The sequence below is a fragment of the Amyelois transitella genome, chromosome 11, assembly GCF_032362555.1.
Source record: "Amyelois transitella isolate CPQ chromosome 11, ilAmyTran1.1, whole genome shotgun sequence".
Lineage (NCBI taxonomy): Eukaryota > Metazoa > Arthropoda > Insecta > Lepidoptera > Pyralidae > Amyelois > Amyelois transitella.
The window spans coordinates 7,922,653-7,940,340 of NC_083514.1; the positions used below are offsets into that span (position 1 = coordinate 7,922,653).

Consider the following 17,688-nt stretch of genomic DNA (forward strand, 5'->3'; position numbering starts at 1 on the left):
CCCTCTGGCTTTATTCGCGGTTACATCCTTATCTCTTTGGAAAAGAGTCGAAGATACGCTTATGACTATCACTTCAGTCTAAGGCAAGCGTGGCGTATTTTCGTGACTGACAACTCTATCTATCCCGCAAGGGCTAATCAAGGAAAAGGTTTTTACTTTTACAGAAGACCCAAGCTCATAATAGATCATGGTTGCACATCCAGTTGCCTTAATGTGCAGGTTTCTTAACGCTGTTTTCCCTTACGGCAGGATCTTGGTACAATATTAATAAAATAAGTCAATTTACATCTTTTAATTTTAAATTAATTCAACCTTAGAAATATTTTCAATGTTTCACTTATTACTTTTATGCAAACTTGTACAGTAAACAAAATGGATAAGACCTCCTTGGTCTAATTACGATGCCCTTTAGGCACAAAATAACTTGAATGCAGAAAGGTAGTTCGCTTGTAACTTTTTATTTTTCTGCAATTTCGTAAAAAAATAAAAAGATGAAATTTTAAAATAATAAATATTAAAATAACACTGATTTCGTGTCAATAAATTATACCATAATGGCTATTTCTTTAAAAATATACACCCGAGGTTGTCATCAAGATCTGATGATGGAAACTTGGATAGAAGAGAGAACCCTTCAAATGTCACATGATTGTTCATAATAAGAGTACGAACTGTAAAATTTACAAATTCACACCTAATAGTTATAAAGTTGAATGTCAAATGAAATTAAATTAGTAAATGTCTTATTTTGTTCAAATTGTACACAAAGGCAGGAACTTGTCATGTATCAAGTAACTAAGTACCATAACCAAAATCTTATCTTAGCAAAAAAAATATTATTCCATTTCTGTAGTTTATTTAATGTATACTCTGCCAGTGGGAGGCTTGACCGGGCCGCCTTGGACGGCGACGAACTCACTATAATTTTTAAATTAAAGCTTTATTCAACTTTAAGAGCACTTTTATTACGGGCGAATCAAAATATGACTTTATTAAAAGCTCGTTGGTAATTTTGATTGACAGCTTTTAATCGCCTTTTAAAGGTCTTTAATTGCAAATAGGCTTAAAATCGAAAGGCCTAAGGCAAGATGATAATTATTGCGAATGAAAACATCTTTAACCCTAAAAATACTTATAAGTATCTTTTAAAGTTTTATCAACATAAAAAGTGTTTTGACATTTAGACTAAATATTTCAGCTCTTGACCTTCTCTATCAAAAGGTCGCAATCATTTTAATTTACAACAATAAATCACGTTTTTGTATTACAAGAATATTCTGTTATATTTTTTAAAAAACTTAGTCTCATAGGTACATAAAAAGTTAATTTCTCATGTATAATAAAGAGATATCTTATAAAGTGATTTGTTTTTTTTAAATAACCTTAAAATCTTGTGGATTGATAATTATTGTTTTTGGTAGAGCGACAGACAAAAACCTTAACAAATAATAAAGGCTACTTTCTTAAATTATTCTACGGGAGCGATGAAAAAGCTAGTAAGTACCGTTGCGTTTGAGACCACGCCAATATTCGATATCTACGAGTTATTTTTCGTTTAAAAATTACTGAGGGTATACGTACACAATGAATTATGTTACCAATAATATGATAGATAATTAAGTAAAAGTTTCATAAATTATTTCTTTGGTTCTATTCTAAAGCGCCGAACACTACACGGCACAAGTTTCTATACCTTAAGCTCTTCCCATAAGAAAATATTATCACGGATTTATTTATAATCTTTGCTCACTTGGTTGCATATCAACCCCCGTAGCCGTCGTTGTCACATATTGTAACTCAGATAACAAAATGTGTTACATTGTTTGTTTAATAAATTCAAAGAGCAACACCAATCTAAACCAGTTTGGAATTCTTTAGGGCACTTATCAGGTGTGAGAAACTAAGGGTGTCTACACATATGTTTTTAACATAAAGTTCAAAAATAATTGTACTGACTATTGAATATTATTAATGGAAATTGATCAAGGTTTAATTTATTGGCCTAAATTCAAACACGACAAAAAAATACTAAAAAGTTTTTAATCAAATGCTTTATACCTTTAATAAGAATCTCAATTAAATAATGGTGATGGAGGTTAAACCAAATTTTGAAACTGTTGCATTTTAATTATTTTCATATGTATGAAAAATGAGAGTGTGTAAAACGATACATTTTCTACCCTTAAGTGTCTGAAGGTACCTTAATTTATTTATTTATATAGAGATTTTACACATTATTATACGACCGCTGTATTTCCAAAGTTGTTAAGATAACAAACAATTTTTGTAACTTCGAATGTGAGAATCGACATTTTTCTGTCCTTGAACGTCTGAAGGTACCTTTATACCACCCCTGTGTTTGCAAAGATGTTTACACTTTCATAAACTTTGGGACCTTTGTCGTTGTGATAACGACATAGTTTATAGACTCAGATAAAACTTGTTTACACCGTGAGATAACAAGGAAATGCAGTCAAGCTTAAAACTTTCAAATCGTTAACTTTGAAAGGAACTGTTACAAAAACTTTTACATAAAATTTGTTTTCGGTTTTTTTCAGCTTTCAGCCTTGCTGACTAGCTTCGTATCGTGACTATCCTGTCCACCCCGTTGTAAGTTTTTCCTTGTAAAAATATGTAAAAATACAGTTGTTTTAAAAAATTAAAATTTAATAAATTATTTTCACGATACAAACTTTTGCCGTTCCCGTGATTAAACGAAAAGTATTATTTTACCATTATTTAATAATAATTAAAAAAGAAGAACAGGGCTAATCCATCTTTTTCCTATAGGTGCCGTAAGAGCCGACTAATGTATAGACTTAAAAACTTGTATTTTTTCTTTTAGGCGATGGGCTAGCAACCTGTCACTGTTTGAATCTCAATTCTGTATTAAGCCAAACAGTTGAGCTATTAGTATTTTCAAGACTGTTGGATTTGTCTACCCCGCAAGGGATACAAACACAATTATATGTAATCGACAACAAACAAGGCATTACACCCAAGAAAAAGTCACCTCACTACATACATACTTAAAATTTTCTCCTCTGAATATTGATCGTGTTTCCAAGACTAAATGAATAAAAGTGAGATTGCTATTAAATATGCAACCGACGTCAATAATCGGAAGACTGCCATAATATTACGTGACCGAAAATTGCGTGATATGAATAAAACGCTTACCTATTGAATAACTACAAAACAAACGTTATATTGTTAAAAATCCTGTGAATGAATGATTAAAGTCTTCGATTTAATACAATGACGGTTGCTCGTACTGGTGAATAAATTAAGTTTAAATTTTTGAAAAATCTCACATATCAAAGAAAAAACAACAACATAAATAAGAAGTCAGAGCCAAAACATAAAAAAAATAGGTAAGTATGATACAATGATGTTTAGGAAAAAATCGTTTTTGCTTATATATCTTAAGCATACGTTAATTTATTTTTGGTTTTCTGAATAAATTTAATAAACCAGTGTCCTGTATAGGTACTTATTTACATTTACACTGTACACCTAGGTCGTTGCAGCCCTAGCGCTAGAGAGTACCTACATAATAAACGATATTGCAGTGATAGCTAATAATAAAACGTTGCCGGTCTTGTAACTTGTTCTAACGCGTTGATGTCGTCACTCTGTCACCGTGGATTGCGCAGATTTGCACAACATTTTGTGCAAAATATTGCATTCTTTTTTAGTAAAATAACGACAAATTGAGTTACGTTCGTAGCAATTTATCGAGTTATATACTTTTCCATCTCTCGTGGCAATTAACAATAAAAAAGTAAAAAAAACCTTTATGCAGGTATATTCTACATATCTGGCAATAACTTGAACCCAAGGCTCTATAACTGATTGTACACTAACATGCTAAGATGATATAGAATTACAGAATCAAAACCGATAATAAATTTTTAATAAGCAATAAATTTGGCTATGGTAATCGATTAAATCAAATCGAAAATAATGATACATGTTTCATCCATCAGGAATAGAGCTCTCTTTAAGAAGTTATGCTACTAAGACATATATATGTCACTTTCAACTTTCCTAAACAGCCTCGTAGAAGAACAGACCAAACTTTATTTCCACGAAGTGTCGACAGCTGAGGTGATCCCATTTATTATCCTCCCAAATAGAAAGTATTGCGATAATAATAATATGTTATATGCCAAAACTTATCAACGTCATTTGGTCTCCTAATCTAAAACTCACTTGATGTTCTCCATATTGATTAACTACAAATGACAGCTTTAGGTCACACCTAATGACTATGAGCCTACATTTTTTTATTTAGAAAATTAATTACATGTTATCTTCAAGCAAGGTGATAAAAGTTTGAAATAATAAGAGTAGACCTTAAAGTAGTTTTTAGATGCCATGCAGGCACTTTTATTTAACAGATTGCCTGAAAATTTCATGAAAAGATTGTTATGAATTGTAGTATTATTCATCTGTAAGTTATCTGTAAGTACATGAGTATAAAAAAAAAACAACTGACTTTAACAGACAGGATTAAAAGTATAAACGTTGTGAATTCTAGAATAATTAGGTATTTACCTCAACATTACTTGAAATAAAAATCCTTAAACAAGAAATACTAATTATAAAAATAACAGAAAAATATACATTCCGTTATTTATGTCATTAAATGTACCGGAAATGAGACGGTAAAGGAAGTAGCATCTTAATATGGTCACACTATTAAAGTAGTATGTTTTTAGCTCAACATGTTTAATTTTATTTAATAGGCCGTAACATTCTTGTGACACCTTGGAAAATAACTGCACAGATTAAAAAGTTGCGGGTCGTGTACAATACACATACTAAGATTTGCCGTTTTCCCGCTACATAATTAGAATTTTAAAAAGATTGGTAAGGTGAATGAAAAGTAACTTTGAATGCAAAAATATGCAAACTCACTTTTGCATTCAAAAGTTAAGTTGTAGTACGATTTTCATACATATTGGAGATTATTTTTGTACATAATTGAAATTAAAAAAAAATCATTACCTTTTCAAAAGACTATCGGCCATGTCTACCCCGTAGGGTGAAACACGTAATTATATGCATGCATATCTAAAATCACTGTAAGACGCTGCCTGGCTGGTTGCAATATACAATTTTTACTTTTACAAAAAAGTTGATTAAATCTTTTCACATTATTATTGTCTCTTTTAAGTATTTAAACAACTTCTTCTAAACAGCGCTAACTTTTACCTATTTGATAATCGTTAGCCGTAAACAAACAAACATACAAAAAAACACATCAGTATTCCTTTAGGGTTTACTAAGAAGTTCAACTGTAAGTAAATGTATGCCGACAGAAGCCGACGCTAGTAAGGATGAGTCAGAGACCTTTTCACCCTTAGAAGAACTATTGACTGTGGAGCGACGCAAGGCATGATGACAAACATACCTACATACATAAATCATGCCACTTCCTCGGAGGGCTAGGCAGAGACTACATCTTTCCACTTGCCTTGATACCTGCACTCTTCTTTTGCATCATTTTCTTTAATTAGTGGGTGATTTATTCTCTTTTAATTTTAAGTTATTTTATGAAACATTTTAAAAAATTTGATTGGAATAAAAGTGAAACATTACAAAATTACTTTTTTTTGCTTTCATTTTTGTCTGTATTTTACAGTTAAATTTGGTCTAACCACAGTAACAATAAAATAATTTGAAAAAATCCATGCACACATTATCTATTATAAAAGAAAATACTACTCATTTTGTACCGACTACCACTTTTAGAAGAAATTTGGCACAAATGCAATTTTTATTTCAAGAAATTCCCACAGGAGCGAAGCGTCGCGTCGTTCAAAAGCCTTTCCGGCTTACACATTAAATACTTGTGTAACTATTTTCAACCATATTTTCTTTTTTATATTAACTGCGGTATTTTATCAGTCGATTGCACTCTACAACGTATGTTCGTACTTCACCTTACATTGTCGATTCTGGACGCAAACCTGTTTTCTAGACGTTTTCCTGGCATTTTTGTCTAGCACCTAAGAACTCTATGGTTCAGTTGCACATTCATAACTCTATGACTTATAAATACACTCTTAATTTAAAAGTAAAAGAATTTGAGTGACAACTTTTACTTGCTATTTTTATTTGTATGTATGTGCTGATTCAACATCACTTATGTGTAATGACTTTTAAATATTTATTTCCAACTTGTAATTCATGATGAGTCGCGAGAGTTCGCTTGCTCGCGACTCGTTTCGTGTGCGCTTCTGATAATCAAATTGGACTTGCGTGAGAGCTTTCTCCACCATCCTAAGTTATACAATACGCATAACTGTAAACATCCGCTTACCTTTGCTTAGGCAAGTCCGTAAAATTCCGGTACACTGTTCAAAAGAAACACTAGCACTTTGATTTTAGCGAGTCGATCGACCGTCGGATCTCCGCACCGTTATTCACGTCATATGTATGTCAAATAACGAGAAAAATTCTCACAATCTCCGATCACTGAATGGGGATGTATCGTCAAACACTGGCACAGCACTGTTTATTTTTTATTTTTTATTAGTTTTAATCACATCACTAGTTTTTGAATTTAGAACGGTGCAGGAGTGCACTAAGGCGATGCGCGCGCGGCCAATCGCGGCGTAGCGTTGCGTTTCGGCGCAAGCGTGTACGTTCAGCTCTCTCTCGTGCGAGCGACTGGCGCAGCTGCCTTCACCTTAGCCGCGCGGCCCGTTTCGCAACCACAGCGGTTTCCTTGCAGTTGTCGAGTTGCATGGCAACTGTTACTGTTGAAAATGTTTGCCGATGCCGCGCCATAGGCGGCCGATTGGACGCCGTATTTATTTTCTTTTAATAGACAGTTGACATTTCGATTGTACGCCTCTTAATGGTAAATAGGCTCGACTTCGAAACCTCTTTATTGCGAATGCAGACAGAAAACGAAATAAAGTCCTTATAAATTTCCAGATCTTGATTTGATAGCCTGTCTTTAAACATTTATATTTAATCGATTTCATCCAATTTGGGAAAGAAATTGAATAGAAGGGTCTGGTAATTTATAAAACTATATGTGTATCTTTTATGAATTTGTAGTCTCCTGAAAGAAATTCGAAAGGAGCAGCAGAGCAGTAATTGACCAAACAAGAAATCTAATAAAATATACAATAAGATTATACATGAAAATAGAGCCGAAACCGTATAATATCAAATGACCTGTCCGATTTGGGTGCGTATCCAAACAAACGGAAGTCTCAACGCGGCGTGATCTATCAAAAGTGACGTTTTCCACATATTATTTCGCTTCATTTACTTACAAATGTCAACTGCATTCCACCACAACTGGGCTGGGCCTATTCTAATGTAACCAATGAAATGGAACCAAACATGTTTTGAGACATTTTTTGTTGCAAGTTGCATGATACGTATGTAGATACTTTTTATGACTTACAATTTTCTTTTCTCTGAATTTTCTCGCAAACTTAGGAGGTGATTTCGTAAGAACGCATGGAAAAACTAAGTGCACACTAATTAGTAGGTATAATTGGTAAGTCCTTAAGTCGAACAATTGTTTGACATGCTTTTGTTATAAAGCAAGCCAGATGCTACAAAGACTAAATCAGATAAATTTCAAGTCAAGCCTATTTACAACATATAAACCCTTCAAAAATGCATAAATTTAAAAAAAAAAACTACAAGTTTACTATCCTTTCTTTTGTTCAACTTTAACAACCTGCGCGGGAAGAAAAGCAGCTAAGATTCACTATGTCTTTCTTCGCTAGTAGGTATACCTTTGCATAGTCGCCTTTCACGACAATCATGGAAAGTACACCCTATTCTAAAGTGTCTCTCTTTTTCCACCCACGATCGCACATTTTAACGCTACCTTAAATTTTAACAAGATTTATTAAAATCGTTTCACCAGAATCTATTAACTCTGATTCCTGGTACAGCGCGCCATACATCAACATAACTAATTAATATGCAAACCACTTTTACTAGTGTTATTTATCCGCTCATATTATTTCACAAATAATGCTAATAGAAATGACGAAACCATTTTTAATTTGAACACATATTTTATACTAGTTACAGATAAGGATTATGAACTCTATAAAATACGCCAGGTTGATACGCAAAACTGTCATCCTGATTGATTTGTTTCATTGATTGATTCCTAGGGGGGACTTAAATGTGTACTTTGTTTCCATTAGTAGTATTCTGCAGTTTTAAAATATTTTCGCAATTTTTGTCTAAATTTTTCTTTATTTAAACATTTTTAGAAAAGATATAAAATAGAAGGATTTAAACGCCTAAGAACTCACTTTATTATTGCAATAGAAATAAATTATTAGCAATCATAATTTGTTATTAATTTTGTGTGTCAATGAATAAATGAAAGTCATAAAATCTTGTATGTATCCAATTAATTTAATTAAGAACGCGTTGATATCTTTTATTCCAGGGTGTTTTAAAATGTATCTTTTCAAGCTTTACAGGGTTACAACGAACAAAGATACTAACTATATTTTGTTAGCATTTTGATGTTACATGCGTCAAACATCTGTCAAATCTGTCAAATTAGCATCAATACAGATCCATCCTATTAATAAACTATATATGAAGAAGAGGATTGTCTGACTAATTAACTGACATATATCAACACCCAGGAAACTGATAGGTACCGAATTTTGAAATGTAGTATGAAGTTTTCTTATACGCACTCAGAGGAATTCCAAGGGGACCAGAAATTAACGGGGTTTTTCTTTTCACGCGGGCGGAGCCGCAAACAACAGCTAGTTGCTATAAATAACCCCGTCAAACATCGCCACCAAGATAAAAAGCACAATAAATCTTTGGCCTACGAAGCTAATAGATTCCACCTATCATTAAAATCACATTTAAGGGTTGCCACATATTATAAACAAGTAATAGCCATCACTAAAACATGATGGAGACATTAAATAGATGTGGTTTAAAAATAACATGGCATTGTGTTTCACAAAGGGCATGTGAATAAAGCAGACTGTTATTTATGGACTAATGTCATGCAACTTTGAGAGAATTACACGATATTAGTAGTTTATACTACTGGAAAAGAAGTGTTCATATTTTGACGTGTTATACGGTTCCCAGCAAACAACATCGTGTGGAAACCTGTACATTCAAGAAACTGATTGTGTTTGCTAGTCTTTGATAATAAACGAATGCCTATGAAATCTTCGTGACAGTAGCAAAACAGTCAAACCACACGTTTTGACTAATTTGTTTGTAAAATATTTGTTTGTAAAGAGCGTATAGATCAAGAACCTTAGTTTTATGTAAGGTTTAGAAAGAGTAATTTTTCTGATAACTTTTTCACAGGCTACAAGTACGTCTTAGCAAGATTTTTTCATAAGAATATTTTGTTAGGATAAATATTATGGGCTCCTTTAGAGGTTACGGGACGGCAGTCGCGACATGTATTAACTCGAATTTACGAGATTGGGCTTCGTGGTCAGAGGATGACCCTCCCCAGAGAGGTGAGGAACCGGGTGTAACGCCAGGAGGATTATTACTTTACATGAAAAGGTTTTAGGGTCAAATCGGCCCTTATTGACATATTTTTTTGATTATAGTTGTCATTTTTAACCCGTTTCCGGTACTTTAGCATAGGATCACTCCATATCTTTCCAATGGATGTCGTAAAAGGCGACATTCATGGGAAAGCTAGGGGTTTTTTTTTAGACGATGGGCTAGCAACATGTCACTATTTAAATCTCAATTTCATCATTGAACCATACATCTGAACGTGGCCTTTTAGTCTTTTCAAGAGTGTTGACTCTGCCTACCCCGCAAGGGATAGGTATAGGCATGACTATAAGTATGTTTGTAATAATTTATCACCGCAATTATATATAGACTATTCTTTATAGATATGCTGTTTAATAATTTTTTAAAGAATAATTGCAAAACTTTAACAACATGAACTCTTGTTAGTATCTTGTTTTGCCTTATTGTCATGTCTAGTACAAGGTTGCTGGGTCAAAGCCAAGTTTGCGACTTTCATAAAGTTTTGGAGGCAAACAATTGGAATTGGAGGCCAAAACAACTCGTGGAGTTATGAAATGCATGTATTTTAAAACGACTTGCATAGGCAGTGCAAAGTGAACACGAGAGGTAATTCAAATACTTTAAAATTCTAAGGCCTATAATAAATTTTTACCTAAACTTTCGAAATGCGGAGGTTTCAGATTTTTCAAAGGGTAACAATACAATACAGTATCTCTTCATTGCACCACAATAAATTACAATGATGAAACGAGGTAGCAGTCCTCAAAAAAAATACAACCAAAATATTGGCACTGCTTTTTTGGTATTCCTTTGATAGAATTCCACTCCATCTCTTTCCCATGGATGTCGTAAAGTCGACTAAGGGCGTTTAAACCTGAGATTCATGTTTTGAGCGATGGGCTAGAAACCTGTCACTATTTGAATTTAAATTATTTCATTAAACCAAACAGCCGAACGTGCCCTATAAGTCTTTTCAAGACTGTTGGCTCTGTCTAACCCGCGACATAGATAGACGTCGGACATAGACGTGACTATATGTTTGTATGAATATATTTGTTTTTATTGGTTATTGGTTGTGTCCAATATACATACATACATACATACGTTTAATCACGTCTATATCCCTTGCGAGGTAGACAGAGCCAACAGTCTTGAAAAGACTGATGGGCCACGTTCAGCGTTTTGGCTTTAAGATAGAATTGAGATTCGAATAGTGACAGGTTGCTAGCCCATCGCCTAAAAGAAGAATCCCAAGTTTATAAGCCCTAAGTCGCCTTTTACGACATCCATGGAAGAGAGATGGAGTGGTCCTATTCTTTTTTCTATTGGTGCCGGGAACCACACGGCACAATATACATTACTATCGTTTTTATCACTCCCTTCTACCGGCTCTATGAAAAAAGAAAGAGGTTGCGAACCTATGTTTCAATGCATTTAACAAACATGTAAACAGCCTTCTCCAATATTTCTGTTACAAACTATAACAATATTGTAAAAATAAGAATAAAGTTTCATAGTTTATGTTATTTGACTGAACTCCTAAGTAACAAAATTGTATTTAATTTAGTGAGAACTTAATAGTTTTATTACCATTCGGTCGGAATTCAGGTCAGTAAAATGTTTTACCAAATATCTAATGATATATTGCTTTGTAGTACACAAACATACTTAAGCTAATGTACAATATATAACATAGTATTTTCGCCGGATGTTACGTGGCTGCATGCAAAATTATAATGTGCCGACAACCAAGCCAACAAAATGAAATTACAGAAGTTACACTTCATAATATGGTTGTACTCTCATAACATTGTTTCTCGGAGGGATACATCTTTCTGCTTACAACGATCCCTGCATACATCGTTCACTTCATACATACATACATAAATATGGTCACGTCTATGTCCCTTGCGGGGTAGACAGAGCCAACAGTCTTGAAAAGATTGAATAACCACGTTCAGCTATTTGGCTTAATGATAGAATTGAGATTCAAATAGTGACAGGTTGCTAGCCCATCGCCTTAAAAAAGAATCCTAAGTTTGTAAGCTTATCCCTTAGTCGCCTTTTACGACATCCATGGGAAAGAAATGGAGTCCTATTCTTTTTTGTATTGGTGCCGGGAACCACACGGCACACTTCATCACACTTTTCACTTCATCCACATTCATAAGTTTCTTCATGCAAGCTCGGCGGACCAAGACGTCCTCTATTTGATCAAGGAACGTTCATCTAGGCTTTCCCATTCCAACATTCTAATTGCATTGTACCTGAAACAAAACAAAAAAGTATAAACAAATGAATTGGTATTTATAGCCATTTTGATTGGGTGACATCAACACTCTATCAACATTGCACAGATATTCACACTCTCCAATAAAATATATTAAACGATAGAGTTGTGAAATTATTTTTAAAAAATCACTACAGAATATATTAATATAGCAATTCGTGTAACAGTCGTCGTTGTAATCCAAGTAAACTGTGAATTTTAGCCCTAATACTATGAAGTTATTCTCCTATAACATCGTCATTTGTACCGATGGTATCCAAATGGACATTTATATAATAACCATTACGAATAAGTGCATTTATGTAAAGTTTGTGATAGTCATACGCGGAAGATTGGCCGCCTTCGTACTTAGGAAATATAATGAAGGTATGTCATAAAGGTGTTTGGCATATAATTCACTTCGTAGGTGTGAAAACTTGTTCTTTTGTTCCGTTATACACAAGATAAATGTATACGTTTCTAACTTACAACCGTTTATTGGGTCGCTAACCAACTACATGTTTTAAATTAGTCAATTGTATATACATATACATACATATAATCACATCTATATCCGTTGCGGGGTAGACAGAGCCAACAGTTTTGAAAAGGCTGATAGGCCAGGTTCATCTATTTGGCTTTAAGATAAATTTGAGATTCAAATAGTGACATGTTGCTAGCCCATCGCCTAAAAGAAATCCCAAGTTTATAACCCTATTCCTTAGTCGCCTTTAACGACGTCCATGGGAAAGATATGGAGTGGTCCCAATCTTTTTTTCTATTGGTGCCGGGAACCACACGGCAATCAATTGTCTATAGTTAATATAAACTATTCAGTAAAAAAAAATATGGGTAATTCTTCTCACGGAAATTTAGCCCGAACCAAAAGCCCATTAAAATGTGCAGATTGTTACGATGCCATATATTCTGATACAACATTACAGTGATATGATAACCTTGTCAGAATGAGTGCAAGAGAAAGTATCTCTTACACGTTGCATCGGAGCTTTCAAAAATATCGAAATGTACTTGTTGATTGAATTAATTCCAAATTTAATCAGTGCAACTTTTGTAAGTCAGCATTCATAGTTATTAGGTCTGTTTTGTTTAATATTAAATATGTATAAACACGAGGTAGACAGAGCCAATCGTCCAAAAAGACTTTAGCAGTATGGTTACATACAAACATAAAATCAAGCCTCTTTCCCTCAGTTCTTTAAGTTTTACTTTCCTCTTTCTTTCAGTATGGTTTAATGGGAATTTAAATTTAAATAGTGACAGGTTGCTAGCCCATCACCTAAACGGAGAATCCTAAGTATATAAGTCTTTCCCTTTATTGGCTTTAACAATGTGCAAGGAAGAGAAACTGTATTTCTTCGTTAACCAGTATGGAAGCATATTTTATAACAATCTTACAACTTTAATAGCTCCATAAGAATTGGTTTGCAATTGCAAGACTGTTCCCATTTCTGCAAGTAGGTACTGAGTATTTTAATGTCATCATTATTATAGAATTAACCCAGTAATGTTAGTAAAATTATCATAAAGACATTAATACCACAATGAAACAAAGTAAAAACAAAATAAGCTTGCCATGGTCACGCGAACTATAATCTAATCATAGTATATTTTTGTATTATTAAAATAACATATAATGGCGCTATCAAAACTTTTAGGGCAAGGTTTTTATTTCATACTCATATGTATGACAATGATGTGAAGTATAGGAATTCCGGGAATATATATTTTTTAACGGAATTTCTAAATGATCCTAGGTAATGCCTGCGAATTCCTTCACATGACAAAACGGTTTCATTTCTAAATTTCTATATACCAAGGAGAATGTACTCGGGATGAATGCAAGAGGATATTAATAAGAGTTAGTAAAAACACGGTAAAATTTATCATACACCTTCAAATCTATTTTACCTTGCGGTAACATCTTTAATCGGCTGTGTGTTCTTTATATCTGCTTCATATACATAAAATCCTAAACCATTGCGACATTATGCATACGACTAGCGCAACGAGTATATACCAAGTACTTACCAAGTATTTGTTTTTGAGTGATTGCGTGCAGACAATGCTGTGTATCATGCATTCGGGTCGATCGCAACACTCGATAATCACGGACAGAGAGGCTGCAGCCCACTGACTTGAATGATAATACACTGGACTAAATATTCTTTACTAAATGACAGCAAGTTTTGCTCTATGTAAAATATATTAAAACTAGCTTTTACCCGCAGATTCCCCGAGCTAATTTAGCGCCAATTACAAAAAGCGACGAACTCAGCGCCGCCTACAAAACAATATTTTTTTTTTGGAAATCTCATGGAAACTTTGGTTTTTACCGGGATGAAAAGTACCCTATGTCCATCTGCAGACTCTAAATAATAGAAGTATACTCACGCAAAATTACAAGAAAATTGCTTAAGTCGATAACGCAAACAATCAAATAAACTTTCTTTGGCATTTATATTGTTAGTTCGTGTACATATCTCAGTACCCTGACCTAGTACATTTTTATTTTACTTTAATGATTTTTGTTTTTTTTTTGATATATAATTTAAGGTTAATACATGAGAATAACTTCCTAGATTCGATATCAAAGAAGAATCGAATTAACTTAACTTTCCACAAGTATTTACATGATGGCCATGGGGCAATATTGACGCAGTCAGCGCCAAAATAAGAATTACCAATGGGGGCTCTTTTTGACATCAATACAATATCAAGTCCAGAGTAAGTCCATAAAATTATTACGTAGAGGTCAGTGACGCATCCGCACTGACACATCACTAGATGTAGGGTGTCCAGTCCATTGACATCGGCCTTATATAACAACAATAAAATTTATTTGTTTTGCTTCTATGCTGCTTATTTTTAGTCATTCATCTGGTGAAAACTTGATATATGGTGTAATCTCAGTTGACGTGGTCCGCTATATTACTTCTACTCCGCAAGTTCTACTGCAGACAAGTAGGTTCCCTACATGCAACTAATCATCCTATCCTACGAATATTATGAATGTAAAAGTTTGTGAGTATGTAAAAACTACAGAACTGATTACGATACGATTACAAAAATTTGCTATGTAGGTGGTAGCTGAAGCCCCAGAATAACACAAAGGGTAGCCTTTTTATCCCGGAAATTTCGCGGGATTGATTGTTACTTTTTGATAGAGTTTCAACGCGAACGACGTCTTAGACGGCCTCTAGTATTTTATATTTCTATATCTAACATCAAAAGGTGTGAAAAGCACAGATTACCAGAAAAAAACTATCAACGAGCCTTGTCTTTTCTATCAATTTTGTTTTGTACCTCTCTGAATCTCAATTCCATCACGTGACTACTAACTCTTGTCTACCCCGTAAGAGATAAAGACGTGTCGTATGTTATTTGTTTTATTTCGCTCGATCAGAAATAAAACGCTGCTTTTAATCCAAGGCCATATCTATTTATTTTTTCAAACAATAACCTCTCCATGTCTAATTTAATATCTAATTATGGAAATCGGTTCAAGCAGATAATTTCCACGCTTCTATCCTAAAACGAGGCCTATTTACCAACAGAAATGACTTTTCAAACAATACGCACTTTCATACCAGTTGGACGTGAAAACGATTCTCAACGCTTTCTGCAAATCGATAGTATTCCATCGCAATACAATAAAATGCGTGAAAATGTCTACACAAAGTGCGCCTCAAAGATCGTGGTATCACGACTTACGAATCAATAGAGTAAATAACTATCATTTTACGAATTCGGAACCAAGATATTAAAAAGTATTCTACGAGTACTTTATTGGACGGCGCACTTTTAGTGCGCGTTATTTTTAAGCGTTTATTCCCCATTATTAAGCGTTTATTCCACTAGACTTCATTTAGAAGTCCTGAATTAATGATACGCACCAGATACGCACCATATATAACATATGTAGATAGTTAGGATTCTAATTAGCATTTTAGTATAGAAGAAGTATGCCTTTTGTCTGCTGGCATCCAACTTTGGAAGCGCGGTAATAAAAATGTAATAGATTTCAGTTCTTACACAGAGAAATTTGAGAGTTTCATCCTTAAACTGGCCTAAAAAGCTTTTTTTCAATTCCTCGAAGCCTTCACTGAAAGGCTATAAAATTCAAACCCCTTCGTGACTGAATTTGTTTACTAGCAATAGAGATTGTGGAGTTTTATCTTTTATAGTACTACCAGCTCAGCTTTTAATCATTCAAGAGAGTAAAGCTGGTTTAGTGTCGGCTGTGTCCTCTCTTCTCTGTAGTATAAGTCAGAATATATCTAAGACTATATAAGAATATATTTAAGTCAAGTTTAATGTTCTCATACATATATGGCGTAAGTACAATGACAGCCTTGAATAGGAGGATTTAGTGAGAGATTATATCTTGCCGCTTGCCACGGCCCCTCCTCGTCTCTTTCGCTTCATCCACATAATATCAATCATTTCATCAGAACTTTAGACAAATAATACAACACAAACCCACCTGGATGTCGTGCAAGACAGAGTGTATCCGCAATGCAAGCGTAGGCGCAAGTGGTCACTGCCATTTTGACGGAGGTCGGCCGCCTGACGCATGCATCTGTACTGTCGAGATATAAACCTTTACATACATACATACATATGGCCACGTCTATATCCCTTGCGGGGTAGACAGAGCCAACAGTCTTGAAAAGACTGAATGGCCACGATCAGCTATTTGGCTCGATGATAGAATTGAGATTCAAATAGTGACATGTTGCTAGCCCATCGCCTAAAAAAGAATCCCAAGTTTGTAAGCATATACCTTAGTCGCCTCTTACGACATCCATGGGAAAGAGATGGAGTGGTCCCTATTGGTGCCGGTAACCACACGGCACATAAACCTTTACTTCTAGGCAAATACAGCAAGGTAATTAAGTCAGGTATAATATGAATAAAAAGGTTCCTTTTTCCAACCCTCCTCTTGGCTTTAAAAACAGCGTAACGCAGACTAGAGAGAGATCGGACAAGAACCGTTGCGTAACGTAACTTACCATATGCAGTCCTTCAAAAAAGGTCTTTAGCTCAAATCTCTTGTCTCTTGGCGACTTCTGTGGCGCAGCGGTAGTGCACTTATCTGTGACACAGCAGGGCCCGGGTTCGAATCCTGACCAGAGCATGATGGCACGACAGGGAAACGACTAGGTGTTGGATGTTTATCTATATAATTATTAATTATAAAATATATATTTATATTCAATTAATAATTAACTGATATCTACGAAAACTCTAGCACTTCGATGATATACGTAAAAAGTTATAATAATCATTGTTTCTTGGATTATGGTAATCGGTGAACCCGGAGCGGAGCTACTTTATAATGCCGAAACAAACACCATGATGATGATTATTATACGAGTATCTAACTTACAGGTAAAGCTAAAGTATTTTTAAATCATTGCGAAGGAGCTCTCCAAACACTGATCTAAACAACTCGGTGCCATTACTCGATACACAAAATCGCTCTATATTTTATTGTTATATAAGTTGTGCCATGTGGTTTCCGACACTTTAGAACAGGACCACACCATATATTTCGCATGGATGTCTTAAAAGACGACTAAGCGATAGCCTTTTAAACTAGGGATCCTCTTTCGGCGATGCGCTAGCAACCTATCACTATTTGAATCTCAATTCCATCATAAAGCCATACAGAACGTGGCCTTTCAGTCTTTTCAAGACTGTTGGCTTTGTCTGACCAGCTAGGGATATAAACGTGAATGTATGTATGTATGTAAAGAACTTTATCACAATTAGATCATAAATTAAATCATATCCTATTTGCAGTAGTTATACCACCAAACCCTTTCAGCGCAATGTGATATAAATTGGCACTCATTGCCAAT

General features: G+C 34.4%; 1 protein-coding gene across 1 annotated transcript in view; it reads right to left on the minus strand.

Moving 5' to 3' along the window:
• LOC106135118 (uncharacterized) overlaps positions 1 to 6,703 on the minus strand; it is a 157,257-nt gene extending 150,554 nt beyond the window's left edge. The window contains exon 1 of the mRNA XM_060946504.1: positions 6,332 to 6,703. The gene's annotated coding sequence lies outside the window, so the exon portion shown is untranslated. The remainder of the gene's footprint in view (positions 1 to 6,331) is intronic.
• Positions 6,704 to 17,688: the final 10,985 nt, after the last annotated feature.